This window comes from Amblyomma maculatum, chromosome 11 (genome assembly GCF_055883805.1).
Source record: "Amblyomma maculatum isolate TAMU_Amacu chromosome 11, ASM5588380v1, whole genome shotgun sequence".
Classification (NCBI taxonomy): Eukaryota; Metazoa; Arthropoda; class Arachnida; order Ixodida; family Ixodidae; genus Amblyomma; species Amblyomma maculatum.
The window spans coordinates 149,162,290-149,184,099 of NC_139354.1; the positions used below are offsets into that span (position 1 = coordinate 149,162,290).

General features: G+C 43.6%; 1 long non-coding RNA gene across 2 annotated transcripts; it reads left to right on the top strand.

Annotated features, from left to right (window-relative positions):
* The first annotated feature begins 12,167 nt into the window (after positions 1-12,167).
* On the top strand, positions 12,168-21,308 carry LOC146175157 (uncharacterized). 2 transcript variants are annotated; one of them, XR_014701865.1, is made up of 4 exons: positions 12,168-12,272; positions 14,145-14,281; positions 20,338-20,478; positions 21,191-21,308. It is a non-coding gene; the product is annotated as an uncharacterized LOC146175157 (long non-coding RNA). The 2 variants fall into 2 exon arrangements; XR_014701866.1 differs by lacking the exons at positions 20,338-20,478; positions 21,191-21,308 and adding an exon at positions 19,275-19,405.
* The last annotated feature ends 502 nt before the right edge of the window (positions 21,309-21,810 follow it).

The following is a 21,810-nucleotide window of genomic DNA, read 5'->3' on the forward strand; positions in this document are numbered from 1 at the left end:
GTGTCTTGAATAGCCGCAAAGTATCTAAGCGGATTAGCTGATGTGAGCGATGTGCTTTCTTTCCCTGTTCTTTCTTCTTTCGCCCCTTTCTTTCCTTCATTTCCCTGATCGTTTTATTTCCGCCGGCCGCAGTTTAGCTGCTAAGAGCTGCCGCCGTTAACGCAATGTTTTTTTTTTTTAAACAGTTGTTTGCGTTAACAAAAAAAAATAACCAAAAGGAGATGATTAACAGAAGATAAAAGATTAACAGCGGTGGTATGCGCGTGTGTTACTCTACACTGTTCCACTTGCAACTCACTCAATTGGGCAAAGACGAGCAGCTTCTGAATTCCAAGCCCCAACCGAAAATGTTTCGCTTTGGCAGCCTTTCGTGCGAGTTCCAAACACTGTGTTTGTAGAGTAGGGACCGGAAAAACTGAATACCCGTGCAACAGCGGCAGACTTTGGGCAACAAGCGGATGATTTGAGGCAAATATTTACGAGATGCCGCCAGGTAAAGAAGAACTATTTCGATTCAGTCACCTGAGGTTAATGCAAGTATGAAGGAACCTGTCCTACTTGAGGAGAACGATATGCTAATAAATTGGTTAACTTATTTAGTGAAACAGCGCTAAAATAGTTTTTTTTTTTAAACACGCATCTCGTAAGATGTTGCTGCCGATAATAAATGGGAATATGATCATAGAAATAGCAGTGATTGCTTGCAGTAAGCAAACCTTGCGACGAATAATGGACTATATAATTGTTGACAAAAGCAGCTTTCCATGAGGTCATTATTGGACATAATTTAAGGTCCCTATTCCATAGGTATCATTTGTCCATTTTATCTTGTATATTAATGTCAGCATGACGGTAGCGTCAGACAAACGCAACTAACGCCCAGTCGGAGAAATTACAGGATAACAGCTTCCGCTGTTCACAAGTCATCGCCACTGCACATACCGGCAAACAGGTGGTCGAGTCATGTAGGCAATGCTGAAATCCGATAGCCTAGTAGTATAGGCTTGAACACCCTGCCTGATTGTCAGCCAACAAAAGTAGCCAGGGTAGAGTAAATGGATCCGAAATGGATAATGGATACTTAAGAATAGAACCCCAGTGGAGGTGTGGCAACTTCCGCAGTATAGCAGCTTAAGCAGTAAAGAGTATATGAAGGATCGGTTGACCCAACTAATCTAGCGCGATTAGCATTGCTCCTAAACTTGACATGAAACGGCTACATTCGCTTTCTTTCTTTCCTCAAATTGTTAGGGTAAGCCGTCTCTAGAAATCATTTAAGAATAAAAAGTAGATCGAAAGCTGCCATCACTGCCAGTGGTGCGCCGCCGCCTCTCTGTGCCACATAAATGTTACACACTAATTGTAATCAGGCTTGTAGCCTTCAGCCGACCTGATCAAGAGCATAATTTTTTGTCATTTCTGACCGAATGGCTTCGCTGCTACTGAAAACTTTTTTTTCTTTCAACTAGGTACTTTCAGAAAGCAAAAATTTGCACGCGAAAGCTCCAAAATGCCGATTTCTGCTACTTGTCGCCTGTTCCGCGGATGGGACCCCACATACCAGCATGGCGGTTGTTCACAACTCGGCAGCTAGATGGCGCAACATACACAAAATGGCAGCGCCCATGATAAAACGGTCTATAAATCAATCAGTTGAGGGTGCTCTCCAGTTGCCGAAACGCCGGCTCGCTATCAGCGGATCACGGTGCGTGCATCCCAAGCCGAAACGCAGAGTCCCGATTTCTGCGCTCGCTAGCGGCGTCAGCGGCATCATTCAATCGCTGCTATCTGTTCGTCGCGCAAAGTTCCTATAGGTCCACACGCTGCCTCTCTCAACCTCCCGATAACTTAATTGCTCTTTTCATTTCTCCGACCACAAAGCTTCTTTCATGACAGCCAAGAACTGTTAGTGGTGTTTCTTGAAGGAATTGAAAAAAGTTTTCTGTAATTGTTCGAATGGGTCTTGCCCGAAATCTTTGCATCAATCGATCGAAAAGATGAAACAGCTGATGAGCGGCACTCAAATTTTGCACTAACAAGTAGCGTAATCGTCAGAAATTTGTTTTCACTGCCACCTTTCTCATCTTCTTTACAGCTCGGTTAAGGTTGCTGTCAACCAATTTTAAACGCCGCTGATGCCTGCTGTACTGCATCTATTTCTATATGCTCTGTAGTGCGGCGTTCGATGAAGCGCCAAATGAAAGGCGCCACACAGACGTCTGTATCGAACGCCCGGCAGGGTCAGCTTCGTACATGCATGAATCTCCTGGTGACGTCATCACCAGTCATGACGTCGTGACTTAATGTGACGTCATTATCACCTCCGCTCATAAAAATGACCGGATGTGACATGAACCCGTCACATCCGGTCATGACGTCACGGCTGATGACGTCACCATGTGATGGCATCATCGTCATATGTCATTACTCATGACTATCCAGCCATGACTAACGACTAATTAGAAGTAGCTAATGACAAATTATCAATAGTTAGATCTGGTTTGAGACTAGTTAGCCATTAGTACTGCTTAGTGCCAAGTAGGAAGAAAGAAAAGCTGTGGGGCTGAGACAGGGGTGGAGCTGGTTGCGAGATAGACGGCGATGCCAACGTCAACGACGACGCGAAACGCAGGAACGGGTACCCAAAAGCTCCGTTCTAAAAACACAACTTGAGGCATGGTCCACTAAAAGCCCACGGCCGGTGTCGAGAGAGAGAGCGCTTCTCTTACGGCCTCTCCAATGGGGTCTGTTTCCACCGCCCGCCTGGCCTCGGTGTGGTCGCCACCGCCCCACTGCTGCTCCTCCTTTACAGCCGTTTAGGCGCAAGGGAAACCCGCGCTCGCTTTTAGCTTCGCCCGCGTCAGTTGCATCCAGCAGGTCCTGAAATTTCGCCCCTTATGGTTTATACAAAGCCCGTCATCAACATCGAACATTTATCGTGTACGAGGAATAAAATACAGTCAACAATCCGCTCACGCGCGCGCTCCTTCGTCAGTGCGGCCGTGCACGGTCAAATGAAGCTCCGGGTACACTTCAACATTTTTTACCCCTAAGGTTTGTACAAAAATAAATTTACCAGGCTATGCAATCTGCCTTTGAATGTTTTAAGCAGGTGTAGCGCGACCTGACGTGAGTGCGTGGGGAACTGTTGGGTGGAGATGCTGTCAACCGCTACCGTTTTCGTTTAGATCAGAAGAGGCACCAGCAAAAATTCATGGCGCGTCTCAGGTTCAGAGTAAATAACAAAAATTTAGCCATATAGTAAAAATTTCACTTGTCTAGTGGAGTGGGCTATTCTATTCCGTTCAAAACATATCAGTCGGTTGAAAGACCGAAGATGTATGTGTAGTCTCGCGACTACTTTTAATCAAGGAAATGGGCATAAACAGTTAAGCAGAATCGAAAAGAGCGGCAAACAATAAAACAATTTTCCTTCAGAGTTACAAATTGCACTACATATTCATCAATTCATCAAAATGTGACCTGCGTCTAGCCAATTCAGGCTTTAAAATCTTCCTGCACGGCTTGTGCACATAAGGAGTTGGCCTCTCGGTCTTCGTCTTCTCTGTCACTTTCCTGGTATAATCAATTGAGAAGAATTCTGAGAATTTTTTTTAAATATCAAAGAAGCGGACCTAATAACATCGCTGTTGTCAATTCCTTTCGGGCAACTCAGTGTTGAGATCTGAAATGCTGACTGAATCAGGATCTATAGTACTTCGAGAACATTTGTGTGTAGTAGGTGCACGGCAGCTTTTTCGAAAAAAAAAGAAGCTTGTCCAATAGGGCAGCAAGCTCTGGTTTAGGATAATGCAGTCCACTAGAACATTGTTCTCGTAGAACAATGTTCTAGTTATCCAGCGACGTAAGGTGAACCGGAATATGTGACAGTGGGAAATGGGATGGTAGGAGATGCCATCACTTCCTTCAGTGCCTTGATTTTGCTCTCAGATGAAACGTCCGTCTTGACAATGTATTCATGTGCCGCTAGCTGTTACGGCCCTCGCATCTAGCATATGTCATTCCCTTTCGCACATTAACCTTACTTTGGCGAAGAGAGCCTCAATGGATCGCTATATAAGGCTTGAAATGCGTCTTCAGTGAGAGTGTCCTTCTTTAACGCTTTAGAAGTTTCTTGCATACTTTCGATATAGCAGGTGAACTCGTTTGCAAGTCACTGCATGGAGTATCACCTTCATCATTTTTGGCCTTTTTTACCACTTCGAGCACAAGTGGTGTCATGAATATCAAACCATTTTATTTTTTGTTTACAGAATAAGCATAATATCTTGTAAAATTTCATTAAAACAATGTTTATAATACCACACATTGCCTAGTATATGAATTGTAATAACATTTAAAACTCAACCCTACAGCGTTTACTTTGACTGTTATACTAATACTTTATATTGTCACGTAGTGGTGACAAAGCCGTTGACACCAAAAGAAGACACAGGCTTGATGGTACTAAAATTACCTCTTTATTGGGCTAACTTGTGCCCGCAAAGGAACTAAGCAACTCGGCGGCGGCGATAGCAACAAACGTGCTGGTCGATCGTCGAACAAAGAATGCTCGTCACATTCGTCAGCGCTCAATTTGAAGGCTGCACAGAACAATCTAGATAACGTCGCAAACAGCTACCAGCACGGGCTAGAACATTGTGGAAAGACACACTAGTGGCCGGAACCTTCGAGACACATCTCGGTGCATCTTGCGCTACAACAAAACTGATAAAGGTGTGACTCAAGACATCTAGCATTAACAAACAACGATTACGAAACTGATACGCGGTCCAGAATCAGAGTGATAAGCCTGCATTCCGGCGGCTGTTAAATAATAATAATAATAATAATAATACTTTATTCACTTCAAAGAAACAATACAGGACGCGGACGCGCCAAAGCCGCAATTGGGCTTGTAGGGCGCCGTCCGGCAGCAGCGACAACCTCTGTTACCAAATCACAGAATTATTTTTTTTTTTTTGTGGACGAAAACAGCATGAACTAGAGTTGCTCAAGCTCGGCAATAGCACGCCGTAACTGCCTGCGAGTGTTCAAGTTGAAAACGTCATCAGGCAGCTCATTGAATATACATGGGATATAAAATGACCGCACAGACATACCAAAATGAGTTCGTACTGTAGGCACGAAATATCTAGGAATGTTCCGTAGTGGAATAGGTTTAACATTAGGCAACCTAAGTTCGGTGTTCCAGAAATATCTAAGTACAGTGATTTGTTTGAAAACAGTGTCAAAGGATGGCAGACCTGAAGAAAGGAATACACTTTGCAGTTTGCGCCCGCAAAGGAACTAAGCAACTCGGCGGCGGCGATAGCAACAAACGTGCTGGTCGATCGTCGAACAAAGAATGCTCGTCACATTCGTCAGCGCTCAATTTGAAGGCTGCACAGAACAATCTAGATAACGGCATAATGCCACCTGGTGTCCCCATGTTCTTGCTGCGCCTGGAAGAAGAGGACATTGAAGTTGACTCTCGCGTGCTGTGCGCCGAACTTTGCCTGCTCGTACAGCTTCGTCCCGTCCTTTAGTCAAGTCTAGCCCAGTTGTCCGTGACATATTTTGGTGTCGGCGCAGGGTATCGATCCCAGTATATGTCCCGCAGTCCTCCGCATGCCCAGAATTCAGGTCCTGTGCCAATCGACACTCCTGTTCACCGCGCTAGCCGGAGGAACCTAGGCCTACCACCTGAGCACGGACCGTTGGAATTCACCACCGTAGCCGCCCCTCGACCTGTCATGCAAACTCCAACGTATTACACTCTACAGACACCACGACTGCCTAAGGCTTTCTATGGCTGTCAGACGGAAGACGTCGAAGACTGGCTCGCCCAGTTTGAACGGGTCGCCGCATTTAATCAGTGGGACGACGCCGCAAAGCTCAGGAACATCTTTAGCCTGGAAGATGGCGCTCGTACTTAGTACGAGAATCGCGAAGGCGCCTTAACATCGTGGCGCGAGTTCTGCCGCTGCATCCTGGACCCCTACACCAGCCCGGATCGCCGAGAACGAGCGGAAAGAGCTTTACGCTCTCACATACAGATGCTGAAAGAGACCATAACCATGTACGTGGAGGACATGACTAGGCTGTTCCGACGATCTGACCCGGCCATGCCCGAACAGAAAAAGGTGCGCCATCGCATGCACGGCGTTAAGGAACAACTGTTCGCTGGGCTTGTGCGCAACCCGCCGAGCACAGTTGCCGAGTTTCTTTCGGTAGCAATCACGATGGAAAGGATGCTCCAGCAGCTGTCTATGACCTACGACAGGCCGGTACTCGCCGCTTCGCTCACGGAGCCGCATTCGGCCTTCGGGGCTAGTCCGGATCTTCTTCAGGACATCATCCGCTCCATTTGCGTGAAGAGCTCCAAAAGCTTTTCGGTGCTCCCCAGCCGACGGTCGGCTCTGTCGCTAGTATTGTCCGAGAACTCCAGCAAGCACTTCGGCCTTCGGTACCATCTGCTAACCCGTTATCCTTTTCCACCGAGTCCTGTCGGCCAACGTATGAGGACATCTTGCGACTCCCCCAACTGATTCCACACAATTACTGCCACCCGACCAAGGCTCACTGTATTAAGCCCACCCCGAGCCGTACATCGACAACCGCCGACCACCCCAGCGAAAGCCAGACCTGTGGCGTGCCCCAAATCGGCAGCGCCTGTGCTTCCACTGCGGAGAAGCTGGTCACCTGTATCGACAGTGCCCATATCGACAACTGGGACTGAAGGGTTTCCCCATCAACATGCGTAGCCCTCCTTTAGGCCAACCCTTACAAAAATCGTCGTGAACAGTCTTTAGAATCTGTATTAACACCTTATTGACTTTATCAATATTGTACGTACTTTTAATCTATATGAACATGTGTAAATACGAAGTTCATACACGGTTACTTTTGTGTATTTAAATCAGTTCATATAAAGTTTGTACATAGCAAGTTGTTAGGTGAATATACTTCTCTGTATATACTCCAATCAATATACAGCAGGGGCATGGCCAGGGCTCTGTTTCGATGTCAGAAACCCTTCCGAAAGTTTTTGAACTCCTTCTTTCGGCCTTTCTTGCAATTTTTTTATCGATGCCGTATAACGCCCTAGAAAATTATTTCTGGTTATACACAGCTATTAAAATATATTGAAGCAATTTGGCATGTCAGAAAAAATGTTCAGATCGAAAGTATATAGTATTAACTGACCGAGTGCATGCTATTCATTGCAACTCATATTTGAATTACATTTTTTATTATGAATAGCATCTGTTAAAAAAGAAATGGAAATGGAAAATTGATACGATCAATTTGCATCAATTATAGATAAAAACGTATAAGGTTATAATTTGAAAATTTAACTGGTTACAATTTCGCTCTTTCTTCATCGCGCATTTCTTAATCAAGCGTCCGCTCTTGTTGATGACGCACTGAGTCCTTTTATCAAGCTCGCTCGCACAATTAAATACAAAAACATCACAAATGGAAGGTAAACGCACCGCGCCGCCGACTTTACAGTGGAGAATGCGCGCTGTGGGTGTTGTCGGGTTACATCACGCGATGCTGAGACGCACGCCCTGGACTCTCGGATCCACGTAGCTCATCCCTCAGAAGCTATATGGGCGAAACTTTAGAATTATATATTGGCATACACACAATGATTGGGTATATGCACATGTACAGTAAGCTATCGAACGAGCCCCCCCCCCCTTCTCCGCTTTCGTTCTCACGCGCCGAAATTACTGGAAAATGGAGGGTGCATTTCCCTGGCAAGGACCAAATTTTCATCCGAAAAAAAAATGAATTTGTATTTTTTTTCTTTATCGACCCGATCGTGTTTAGAAGTGTGCTCCCAGACGCATCCGAGCCACCCCGCTGTGCATACGCCCCTGTCCACCACTTATGAAAACAAATCGGCGCCCGCCGCCGACATTTTCTCTCGCCGCGCTCAGTATGTTGCCGAGGACCCTCGCAAACATCAGCAGGTGACAGCTCAACAGGAAGCTAGTTTACATGGAACACATTACAGGCATAAACACAGGCATTTCTCTTATTCACTTCTGCGCCGCCGCTCCCGTCAAGGCAGCGGCCATATCTTAGCCCATCTGTTCCTGACCGCGCGCATCGTATGTTTCGCTCGCGGAGGTTATCCGACACCACCCAGCAGCCTTTGGACATGTGCGTCAATCGAGAGAGCGCTCTACAGGTTCTGCTTTTGTTTGTTATGTTTTTGCTGGAGGTGGTGTCTGGGTGAGGTGCGAGCTTAGGGCAAGGGTAGGGTAAGGAAGCGCGCTAATGGTAAGAGAAGAGGGGGGGGGGAGAAGGCGGCGCGGCGGCTGGGGAGGGGGGGAGGGGGGCGGCGAACTAACACACATAACGGCACAGAATGCGCCAGCAGAAACACGCATATTCGCTCGCAGCCTTCGCATAGCGTTCATGCAGCGTCGTGAACTATATCAGCGCGCAACCTGCGGTCCGCGGCACCGACCTCTGTAAATCAATTAAGCGCCCTTACGGCACAATTAACACGCACTTGACCCGAACCACGGAATATCGACCAGCTTTAGCTGAACATATTCATCCTTCCGTGTGTTGTGATCCATTGGGAACGTTATGCTAGTTCTAGTCGCAACCACCCTCTCGAGAGGTTAGCTGCAAGCTGTCCTTCAAATCCAATGCGCGGGAAGGATGCAAGGAGGCGCTTGGCCATCAGAGCGCGGCTTCGAGCTGGAGGAGGGGGGGCGTCTAGCCTCCCTGCGAGCAAAGCACACAGCAGTGCGCACGCACGCACGCATTTTTTTTTTCCCTAGAAGTGCGGGAGGTATGAAAGGAGAAGCGGGCAGGCTAGCCAACGTAGACAGCGCGCGGTATCAAACCTGTGACGGCTTCATTTACGCGCCCTTCAATCAATCAATCAATCAATCAATCAATCAATCAATCAATCAATCAATTTTTTGTTTTCAAATCCAGAGGACGGGGGGGGGGGGGCACCTCAGCGAGAAAGCAGTTTTACACTGCTTGAGAGTGCCGAGGACCCTCGCAAACATCAGCAGGTGACAGCTCAACAGGAAGCTAGTTTACATGGAACACATTACAGGCATAAACACAGGCATAAACAATTCAGACATTACAGAGATGAACAGCAGCAAAAGCAAAAAAGGAAAGAAAAGGAAAACAGATATGTGTTCACCGAATAACAGCGCAATTTCACGGTATTACCGCAGTGATGTCATCAATACAGCAAAAAGGATGGGTTTAAAGTTTCACAAAATATTCGCAGAGCAAAGTTGTCTCCGAGTAACAGTAACGAAATCAGCAATCAGTTTTTAGTGTTTATTTAGCAGAAATGTATGATGCTCTCAGTCTTGAGAGCTATTTCTTTTTCGCCTCTGCAAAGCTGCATGTGTGTGAGCGCGCGTGTGTGCAAATAACTCATGCACAGGCACTCAATATGTGCGGCTCCGCATACGGTCAGAACTCAAGTTTTCATTACAATGAAGGAAACAAACACGATCGCTGAAGTGGGCTCGCCACTCCGAGTCTCTGCGTCGCCTCGAATACCAGCCACCCCACAAAACCACCGGAAGAAAAAGAACGAACGCACAAGATAGCGAACGCACAGAACTGACGCTCGCTCGGCGTTCCACTAATCCTGCCTTTCGTCTGAGCAGCGCGGCTTGGCAGCGCGACTGGAAAAAAAAAAGAAAGAAAGAAGGTTGAAGGTTGAAGGTTGAAGGTTTATTTCCGCAACTGGTGTTGCGAGGACAGCCAGGGAAAAAGCTGTATAAACAGCTTGAGAGGTCCTGGCTTCCTCTACAGAGCAGCATTGACGGCGTCGGAGTACAATACATCAAACAAGATGTGAGGGGAAAAAAAAAACATCGTCGGCACAAAGAAAGAGACATACTTTTAGTACGCAGTGCATTGTACTTGTACAGTACAATACTACATGAACATTTGGGGCAATTCTTTCAAAGAAATATTGATTAAATCTATATTTTCGGAGCAGTACAACTGGTTCAGAAGGGTCGGTAAGGTATGCTGCAACATTTGTTTGCCATAGTTTGTGCGGCATTTCTTAACATGCCAAGGTTCTGCTGCGCGGGTATCATACACAGTTCTGCTTTGCTCTAACCCAGCAAGTGTAAGTAAGAAGTCATCCTTTTTTATTATGGCGAGTTTATATTTATAGCACAGCCTATAGTGATACATGGACTTCATTTGTATAACGTTGTGTTGATGGAAAAGGCTTGCAGTGTGGAAGAAATACGGCACTTTACATGCAATGCGTATAATGCGCTTTTGTAAGACAGTGAGTTTGTTAATATTTTCAGCTGTTGTTGTTGCCCACACCATACATCCGTAGTTGGCTATGGAAGAGAACAAACAGTGGTAAAGTAACATGTTAACTGACGTAGGAAAATTAAAGCAATATCGGCGCATGATACCAACTGTTCTGGAAAGTTTCTGAACTACGTAATTAATATGATCATTCCACGACATATCTGCTGCAAAGTAAACGCCGAGAGTTTTCACAGACTGCACAAATTCTATTCTGGTATTGTTTAATTCAATTAGAGGAGGTTCAAAATGTTTATGACGTGGGTGAAACATGACTGCTGCAGTTTTGCTAACGTTAATCCTTAAGTGATTATCAGCCGCCCAAGTATTTATTTCTTTTAAGGTTTTATTAGCTCGATTTGCGAGATCAGCTGTTGAAGTACCCGAAAAAAACAGGCTAGTGTCATCTGCGTAAATTATGTACTCAGCAGTGCTGTCGATGTTGACAATATCATTAACATAAAGAACAAAAAGAAATGGACCCAAAATGCTCCCTTGCGGAACGCCAGAAGCTACCGCTTTCAACTGGGAGCATTCACCGGCAATACTAACAAACTGAGACCTATGTCGCAAGTATGAGGAAATCAGCATATGAGCTATGCCTCTGATGCCGTAGTAAATCTAAAAATAATCCAAGTACCATGTTTTTTTTATTCAAAATTTTTTAGTATGAACTTTTTCTGAGCAAGGAGAGCTAACTCAGTCGATCTGTTTTTACGAAAGCCATATTGAGCGGTAGTGATAATCTTATATCTTTCAGTGAAGCAGGATAGCCGTTTAAGAGTGACTTTTTCGAGGCCTTTTGAAAACACAGGTAAGATTGATATCGGGCGATAGTTTGCCACTTCATTTTTGTTTCCTTTTTTATATACTACTGTGACTTTTGCCCTTTGCATAAGACGCGGGAAAACGCCGGACACCAAAGATAGGTTGAAGATATGGGCAAGGCAAGGTGCAAGGATGTCGATAGTAAATTTTATGGGCTGTATCTGGAAACCTGACGCATCTGTAGCTTTACTATTATTAAGTGATAAAAACTCTGTAATGACTTTATTTACTGTAACCGGTGTTAGAAATATTGTTTCACTATTTCGGGCACTCATATTAGACAGATTTACGTCGCCGTTTGATGTATCAGCAAAGGAAAGAAAGTAGTCATTAAAGGAATCTGCTAGGTCGGCCCCCTTTAATTCAATCCCTTCATGAATAATTTTTGTGGTCGGTTCGGAAGAATTATCAAAGATAGATTTTAAAACCTTCCAAACCTTATCAGATTGTCCACCAGTTGAATTAAATCTGTTATAAATATACTGCTTTTTAGCGACGCGAAGTTGCTTTGTGACCAAGTTCCTAAATTTTTTGAATGTTTTTAGCGCTTCAGGACACCTACTTTGTAAAAACTGTCTGTAAAGTTTATCTCGTTTTCTTATCAACTGCAACATGTCTTTGTCGACCCATGGTTTTCTACTTTTCTTTGATTGGGAGAATTTCTTCAGTGGAAAGGAAGCATAATAAATGTCAATAAATATCTCTAAAAATTTTGCGTACGCTTCATCAGGGTCACTTTCCTCAAAAACATGTTCCCAGTTAACAATAGATAAGCGTTCCTTGAACTCGCATAACGTGCGATCATTTATAACTCGATAAAATGACGTTTGGTGCGGTTGTCGTTGGGAATTCGAAGTGAGATTGACAGATATGAATGTTGGCATATGATCACTCAGAGCATAAGCGATAGTGCCAGATTTCAAGGTATCTGTTTTGAAGTTTGTTTTGAAGAAAGAAAGAAAGAAAGAAAGAAAAAGCGAACTCCACAAAACACGTGATGCAGCTTCATGTGTCACGTGATACTCCCGTGACTGAGAGGCGGCGTTTAACTGTTTGGCGACGTCGAGCGTGGAAAATAGTTCTTTCTGCCAGAAATCTTCAATGTAAGTCGACAAACTTTTCATTCCTTTCTTATAAACGCTTTGCGCATACTCGCGGAAAATTTTGTGTTTCAGAAGTGAGCAGTTTTTACATTACAAGCGTTTACCCATTTTTTACTTTGCTGCATACTGCACGCCCAATGCTCTAGGAAGATTTTTCATTGTTTAGCGTTTTTATCACCTAGTTAAGTTTTAAAAAGTGATCCTCGATTGTCCGCGGCCTCTTTCCGATCATTTTGCAACATAGTTCAGATCTTTAAGGCGTTTTTTTTTTGCGGAGTTATTACTAATTCTTCAAAGGTAAACAATCGCTTGGCCTCGCAGCCATAACCGTCAAATTTCAAATATTGAGAGAGGCCTTGTACGGTGTAAAAGCTATGTAGACCTATAAAACCTGTCATTTTTAAATTCCATCAGATGTGTGCGATCGCTCGCTACCCATCTGTTTTATTTATAGCGTTTCTTCGTTGAGCTATTTGCACATGGAGCCGGTAATTCGAGGTTAAAGCGCTAACCGCATGAGGCGACAATTCGCGGCGACATGCCGCGCGACGCCGTCGCGCGACGGGCTGAGGGCCGCCAAAGCATTGCCGCTCGTCGCCGTCGCTCGGTTTCTGGGTTTTTAGAAAATTTCGCGTGTCGCCCGGAAGCAGCTCGCGAGGCAGCCAATCGCAGAGGGCTCTAGGGTGCTCAACTTCCGTTCTGGCTTTCTTTTTATTGCGTGTGAAGTTAGTTTTCCTAGTCCGGTTTGGGCGAAGAACCTGGTGCCTTCACGCGCTCACTTCGTCTGATCCGTGTATATATATGAGTGCATCGAGATAATTCAGTAAAAGCTTGGAAGGGTAATAAAAGAAAGAAAAAGGTTAGCGTGGCTTGATATTGTTAATTTCCGAAAGGAGCAGGAGAAAGTCGCTGCTTGCAATGCAAGTCGGCATCGCAGTGTATAGTAACGCACCGCTGCCCTGTGACCCTTTAAAATACGATGCGTTACAAGAAATTTCATCAGTGTTTTATCGTACTTCATGCTGTTTAGTGTTGAAAATGGGATATAGCGTGATTGCATTCCCCTTGACCGAATTACGAGGCGGCGGTAACAGAGCAACGCTGAAAACGCGCTTCTGTCGCTGAGCGCCGTCGCTCCGTGCGGTATGCACCAGCGACAACGACAGGCGTTGGCGGCGGCGTCGCGCGACGGATCGCTAGGGGTTGTCCCCTCATTCGGTTACCGCTTTATTGGAACAGTCCATAAGCAACGACTTTCCGCGTAAAATTAGGTTTTTAAGCTTTCCTTTAGAGTAAGCACAGATTGGGGGGGGAGGTGATATATAATTTTATTTATAACAATTCGCAGACTTCAAAGCAGTAATAGATATATTTATATCCTTAGTAGGTCAGTACGTATTATGTTAGTACAGGCCCAGTGTTCTTTTTTTTTTAACGGAGGCGTGGCAAGTTATGTGGGTCAAGCTAACAATTGGCTGTGAATTAAGCGATTAGAGCTTTCAAACTTACTCTTCTGTTTTGTTTAATTTCTAAGAACTTTTAAGCTTCACAGAGAAACAGCATATTTTGAAAAGTGAATTTCAACTATGGAAGTTCTTCGCTTATTAATGTTTGACATTGCTGACAAGGGTCAGAATTGAAACAGATGATAGGATCGAGTTTTTTGGTAAATTATGGCATGTGACCTAGAGATGCTAGGAATTCATTTTCTGAGACAGCTTTTCTTTAGGAGTGTAGGTAAAGTAATCGTGTGTTATGGGTTTTGAGAAGCATGGATTTAATGAAGTCTTTCTTTTACTGCGTTTACGGCTTGTTTGGCAATAATGCTTGCAGTCCAGCTGATGCAATTGTATTGTCAAACTGCTTTTGCAGCAGATTTCATCTGCCATCGAGGGAGTGCTGCCTGAATATGAAGCAGACAGCGTCATGAATCTGTTGAGGCAGTTTATTCTATTAGCCATGGGTGCCCTGCCCTAAAGCATCCTTCCTGTAAAGGAGACATTGAATTGGTAGGTATCACATGCTCATGTCTTTTGCATTCATGTGTTTGCTTTATAACTGTATAATTTTTACTGGTTCATGCTTTGCATTTATTGTTTTGAGAGTATAAAGGGCGAATGTGTAACAGGCTTCATTAAAGCAAAGCTTGAAACCAGCTCGGTGTTGTTATATGATTCTTGCTGTGTTTTTAGCGCAAGACTGACATGTTTGTGAATCTTGCTCATAGTCTGCACGAAAGAAAATTTTTCATGGCCTCTTCAGAGCTTTAAAACAGGAGATATACTTAGCTGTTTTATTGCAGTAGTACCTACTATTTCTAGTTGAGGCAAAACTGAGTAAACCTGTGTTTTAATAGCTCAGTGACAAACACGGTTTCATAATATAGCTGACACACTGTGCATATGTGTACATGTTCATGCTGACATTCAGTTACTGTTTATTTAGACTGCCTCAGCATATGTACACATACAGTGATGTTTCACTTGAACAAAGTTCAAGGGACCTTAGGAAAAAGTTTGTTGAAATGAAAGTTCATTGGACTGAAATAAGTGCGTGGAAGATTGTTTCCATTAGCTTCAAGAAATATTCAGTTCAGTCGTGTCCGACTCTTCGTGACCCTATGGACCATGTCACGCCACGCTTTCCAGTCTCTCACTATCTTCCTAACATCACATAACTTCATCTGTAGCGCTTCGAGGATGCCATCTAACCTTCGCATTTGTTACCTACCACTTTTCGGTGACCCTCAACCTTTCCCAACATCAAATCTTTCTCCAGCGACTCCTCTCTTCTTATCAGATGACCAAAGTATCTGAGCTTTAACTTTAGAATTTGACCCTCCAATGAGCAGTCAGGGTTTATGGTCGACAATATCGACTGATTTGATCTTCTGGCAGTCCAAGGAACTCTCAAGTCTTTGCCAGCACCACTATTCAAGCGCGTCAATTCTTCGGCGGTCAGCCTTTTTCACAGTCCAACTCTCGCATCCATACATCACAACTGGAAAGACCATAGCACGAGTTATACGGATCTTGGTTGGCAGACTAATGTCTCTGCTCTTTACTAGGTGGTCAAGGCTAACCATTGCTCTCTTTCCCAGAAGCAGGCGTCTCCTAATTTCATGGCTACAGTCTCCTTTCGAGGTCATCTTGGAGCCCAAGAAGAGAAAATCTGTCACAGATTTTTAGGTTGTTCAAATCTTATCTGAGCCCATTTATTTGTCACTGCGCTGATTTGCAAGTGAAGAATGCGTAACCTTTTGCAGCACTTTTGAAAGGACTACAGTGGTTTTGAACTCGATTACTGTGCAAGCTCCTGAGAATCTTGCCTATCACAACGGCCTGCTGAGGAGACAAGGCTTTCATTTTCTCCAAGCAGATCATGGTTAACCAAAATGCACACATTTGCAATTCTTGGAGCTAAAGGGCCTGGGAGGGCTGAAGATCTGGCTTTGACTGGCTATGACTGTACAGCTAATTAAGCGTGCGGACAGCTATGGATTCATCTGGTTACAAGCTAGTTTAGACAGCCAATTCACTTTAAAGCTAAATAACGGCCACTTTTCTTCACGCGATAATGAAGAGTGGTTCTTAACATAAAAATATGCTACAAAGAGTGCGGACTGTGCTTTTTTAAGCGCTCAGTATGACTTTGAAGACACAGGATAGCACCGCGGAAAATGTTCGTTGAACTGAAATCAGCAATAACTGAAGTTTGTTAAAATGAAGTGCGTTTGCATAGTGTTCAATAGAGCTTCAGTGGGGGGATTTAATAAAGTTTGTACAACTGAATACATCGTCGAAGTGACGTTCGTTCAAGTGGCATTCTATTTTTCTGTGACTAAATGAGAACATTTACTTTGCTCAAAGCAACATATGCACAAATATTTACTTTCTTGCTAGTCACCAAGATTTGCAATTAACTTCCGAACTCATTTTATTCACAACCTAAATAAATGCATCGTTAACCCTAGAGCCAAATAGTTACTAGCAATAGCAAAAGTAATATGTTGATATTTATCTGTTGGAGAACATTCTCTGTTTAATTGTTTTGTGTGTTTTTGAGTTCTGCAAACATGAGGGGGCTTGTTACAGAAGGGGTGGGCTGCAAGACGAAGGGAAGTATCAGTCTGGCGGCCCTTTTGTGTTTATCAAATAATAATGCATTCTAACATGTAACACGAATGCCTTTACAACCTGCTAAAAATCTTTTTAAATTGCATGTTTGGGTTCTGCCTGGATAAACATAGATGGCAGAGAGAGATCTTTCTGCCATTGGGTGTGAACTGTATTTTGTGCAGAAAGCCAGAGGCTGTCGAACATGTGTTTATAGATTGTTGTGATTGGGTTTTTGGGGGGCAATATCCTACAGTGAACTTTGCTCAAAGATGTCCCTTTAAACCCCCATGGAATTTGGTTCTCAGGTGTTGAAAATTACAACAGTGTTCTGTAAGTCATGTGAAATAATGAAGAAGGAGAAGAAGAAATGCACTCCTAAGTTTGACAGTGTTAAGATTTTATATCGCCACAAAGAGAAGATAACGAGAGAGATAGTGGAAGCGTATTTTATTTCAACGGACAATAAGTGTATCAGCAAGACGTCTCTTGCTCTTTCAAGGAAAGAAGTGTCTTTTTTAAGTGATTTTTTAAAGTAATTTTTATGCAGCAGGTGAACCCAGGGGTTTTTCACGTGACTGTTTCGTTTTTCTTCCTGTTTGTTTTTTTGGGCCTTGCAGTAAACGGCTTAGGCTTAGTTGTAAGTCAGCGCATGTACTGTGGCTTTCGTGTTTCTTGTCCCTTGTTTTCGTGTTCGCGCTGTTTATATCAATAATGAAGGCTATTAAGCTTGCATAGCGCATGGAAGCGCCGAATGGCTGTTCGCCATGCTGATCTTTATTATCAGACCTATCCAAGAGTATAATGAGGGGTTTGTCCAACAGATGATGTTTTGAAAGCTCAGCTATGTCTACCTGTGTTTATCAATGTATTTGAAAAAGTGGTCAGTTTTATTGCGATAATTAGAGGTATTGTACCTAAACTAGCTCTCGGCCAGCCTGTAGTGTTTGTGAAAAGGCAACAGTGACAAGAAGGGTGTTTTGCTAGAGCTTTTAAGGCTCTTAAATCTGTGCAGCTCTGCTTTAGTACATGCATTGTCTCCTGTACATGGCTAGTTAAATGATTTCTGTTCATTTTATTACAAAAAGTCATTCTAAATCTTTAGATAAGCTTGCTCACCTCTGTTGTTTGCATTGTGTTCACGCATGCTATAGCTGGAAATGATGCAGTATTAGTTACAAGTAAATAAATAAAAGGAGCAGCAACTACATTTCCTTCGTCCGCACATTTTTAAGAGAAACATACATGGGCTCATTAGATTTTAGTGCTGTTTGCAACTGTGTTTGATAGTGAAAGATCTTCCTGTCATTGCATAGAAATCTTTCAGAAACTTCTGAAATAGTTTGTTACCTGGTGGTGTGGAGGTTGACATCCCAGACAGCAATGTATTCCTATAGTTCATACTGCACCAGCCAAAAGATGAGACACAGCAAAGAGGAGGACAGGACAAGGCTGGACTATCAACTGAATGTTATTGATAAGAAGAAAACAACGAAGACTCCTTCCGAAAAGCTCGCGCACAACCCAACCGGTGGAATGACAGGAAATTGGGAAGATGATGATGAAAAAGAAAATTCAAAGCCAATTCCAAGTCAAGGCCTAACTAACGACTTTTCTAATAGATGAAATTCCTTACAATGAAGGCTAACCGGTGCCTTAGCCACACACTTGTCCTCGGCTTTAGCAATGTAAAATGCTTCAACCAACTCTGCAGAGTTGATTACCATTGCTGTAAACTACACCCGTATTATTGAAGTCAGGTGCACAAAGGGACGGGTCATGCTCCGACTTACACTCTCGGGATTGCACATGTAGCGCAAGATTAGAACTCGCATTCCCTCCCAGAGAATTGGAGTGCTCCGTCAGGTGCACATTTAGACATCTGCCTGTCTGCCCGTTGTATTTACAGCGAGAAACAAGATAGGAGCCTTGTGCGCTAGAGTTAGAAAGGGGCTCGACAGTGTACCTCGTGATAGTTTTCGTTGTGCAGTGTCACATAAGAAAAAGTTCACCACCTGCAGAAAGAATGTGGTCTACCACGTTCCGCTGAATTGTGGCCGGTGCTACTACGGGCAGACAGGCAGATGTCTAAATGTGCGCCTGACGGAGCACTCCAATTCTCTGGGAGGGAAGGCGAGTTCTAATCTTGCGCTACATGTGCAATCCCGAGAGTGTAAGTCGGAGCATGACCCGTCCCTTTGTGCACCTGACCAATAATACGGGTGTAGTTTACAGCAATGGTAATCAACTCTGCAGAGAGTTCGTTGAAGCATTTTACATTGCTAAAGCCGAGGACAAGTGTGTGGCTAAGGCGTCTGTTAGCCTTCATTGTAAGGAACTTCATCTATTAGAAAAGTCGTTAGTTAGGCCTTGACTTGGAATTGGCTTTGAATTTTCTTCTTCATCTTCTTCCCAATTTCCTGCCATTCCACCGGTTGGGTTGTGCGCGAGCTTTTCGGAAGGAGTCTTCGTTGTTTTCTTCTTATCAATAACATTCAGTTCATAGTCCAGCCTTGTCCTGTCCTCTTTGCTGTGTCTCGTCTTTTGGCTGGGGAAGTATGAACCCATACCAACGTGCCCAGTCGTCAACCTTGTTGTATTCCTGTAGTACCGTATGCATGCACAATAGATAAACGTAACCCCTTGCATATATCACTGAATCTTCCACTCTAGAAGAGAATTTTGTGCACAAGCATTTTACTGTAGTTTGCCTCTGTGGAGCATTGTACTTCGAATTCTGTGCTTCTCTTTTTATGCTGTTACTCAGCAAATTATGAAGTATTCCTTGTTTGTTGCTGTTACTTGTGCATTTGACTTTTCCTTTTTTTATTATTCGAAATAACTTTCTTCCTGCTGTTCTGACTAGCGTTTTCGTATGCATATGCAGTCCTCTTGATGCTTCATTGAGCCATATCTGGAGACTCCCTGTTGCCGTGGCCTGTGCCGACAAGTAAAAACTAGGCAACCTGACTTCCGGGACAAGTAGCAGTGGGACGTAGCTGCATGGTTTCTTCAGCATCGATGTGGATTTTTTATAAAAGACAGGTATTTCTCCTATATTTGACTTTCATATGTGATCAAGATTTTACCTTGGTGACAAGCTCTTGAAGGAAAGGATGGACATTTATAGCACTTTCTTAATTTCTTACTCTCGGGAATACACTATTAGGACTTGTTAACTGCATATGTAGCAAAAATTATGTGTGACTGCATATTCCAGCAGTAAGCTGCATGATTTTTTAAGGATGAAATAATTTAGCTGCTATTGTCGGTAGCCTACTATTGACGAGCCAAAGCAGGCAATATTAGGTACCAAAAAGTGATTATGCGGGGCCGGGTGGGTTTTAATGAGACAAGCTCTCCACGTTTTAAGCCTTTGTACAGGGCCAACGTGTCTCCCTGAATGTGTCTGGGACACATGCAAGTCTTGTATCCTCAAAAGGACCTTGTCTAAATTTAAATAAAAGTAGCGCCAACCTATTTTGAGTACGACCAGTCAGCAGTAAGCTCAAAATTGAAGCAAAAAGGCATTCATGTCCTGTGCGATGTCAGTGCACGTTAAAGAGCCCCAGCTCGTCAAACACTCTGAAGTCCTCCCCTACAGCATCTCTCATAGCCTGGGTTGCTTTGGGATGTTAAACCACATAAACCAAACCAGTCATTTTTTACCACCCCATATGACTTGTCTTTCCACGTATCTCCAGAAGATAGTACCTACATAAGACTTGCCTGAGATTACCTAGATTATTATGTATTTATGTATTTTATGATTATGTAATTTTCCTCAGTGGAGCAATGCGTTTTCAATTCTGGGCTTTTCATGCTGTCACTCAGCAACCATATGAAATACTCCTCCTATGTTTCTTTTACTTGTGCATTTGACTTTTCCTTTATTATTCAAACAACCTTTCTCCTGCTGTTCTGACTAGTGTTCTCATATGTACATGCAGTCCTCTTGTTGCTTCATTCGACCATATCTGGAGACACCCTGTTGCCGTGGTCTGTGCCGACAAGTAACAAGGCAACCTGACTTCCTGGACAAGTATCAGTGGGACGTAGCAGCATCCATGTGGACTTCTTATAAAAGAAAGGTATTCTAAATTTTGCTTTCATATGTGATAAAGATTTTACCTTGGTGACAAGCTCTTGAAAGGAAAAGATGGGCATGAGTGGCACTTTCTTATTTTCTTACTCTCTTGGAATACACTATTGAGATTTGTTACCTGCATATGTAGCAAAAAGTATGTGTGACTGCATATTGTAGGCTAACTATAATATACTTCATCATTCCCTATTAGGTGCTTGGTGTAGCTGGTCTCCTTCCGTAATTACTTATGTGTGTGTGTGTCATCTGCTATGGCAAACATAGCCATCACTCAGGAAAAATGGGAGCAAACAGGCATAGTGGCATCACTTGCTGGTAGCATGCACCAAAATGTATGTATACATACTGATACGTTGCCGCTCAACATGTGTATTTGCTTGATGTTGCAAATGACAGAGAGAGTATCTGATGACCAAGCATACTGGCGTGTAAATTTCACTCCTTTGTTTCCTGGGCCCCTATTGTGATAAACTAATGTCGAATGATATAGAGGATCAAAAGGAATACAACTAAACACAGCAATAGTCTCTGTCTCCTGAGGATGTTTTGCAGGTACTAGTTTGTACAGAAAGTGGTTGAAACCAGTTAGCATATTTTGAGGAAAAACAGGCATCTGAGTGAAGAGAGATGTGTGTGATGCTATCACAAAGCGTGCGAAATTGGGAGAAAAATTTTGAGCATGTATATTTCTTTTCTAGGTGACACCATGATAAATTTTGATATGGCTGGTACATCAAACACACAATGTCGTTGCCGTCGGAAACCAAGTGTTTCTGTGTCAAGGGTTTGTGCAATAAATGAAGGTATGAATTTGCATCTGTTTCTTTCGCCACTCTCACTTTTCACGAAATATTACATGCATGTGAATAGTGAGTAAAATACACATTGTTGGACACTTGAAATATAGTTAGCAATAACAGTGGCCAATTATCGGAACACAGTCGTTACAGTGTCCATATACGCTATCAATAGGCTAATCATAGGAGGTATAAATACGTTCTATGCAAATACATTCTATTCAATCACGGTGGCCAATTGTCGGAAGGGAGATCATACATAGATGATACGTGTTCTAAAGACTTTCTTTTGACGGTCGATAGCTTCTAGGATCATATTGTCTAAAGACATCGCATAAAGTGATCATAGATATTTTTGTAAGGGAACGACCCCAGGTTATTGAGGACTACCTAGCCCTGCAGCGTATGGCGCCAACTTTTACACGACAGTCACGATCTCCGTCTCCACGCCGACTATCCTCGCAGCCCAGCTCCTCCGGGAAGGCGCAGCGACGGCCGTCTAGTCCGAGCCGGGAAAACTA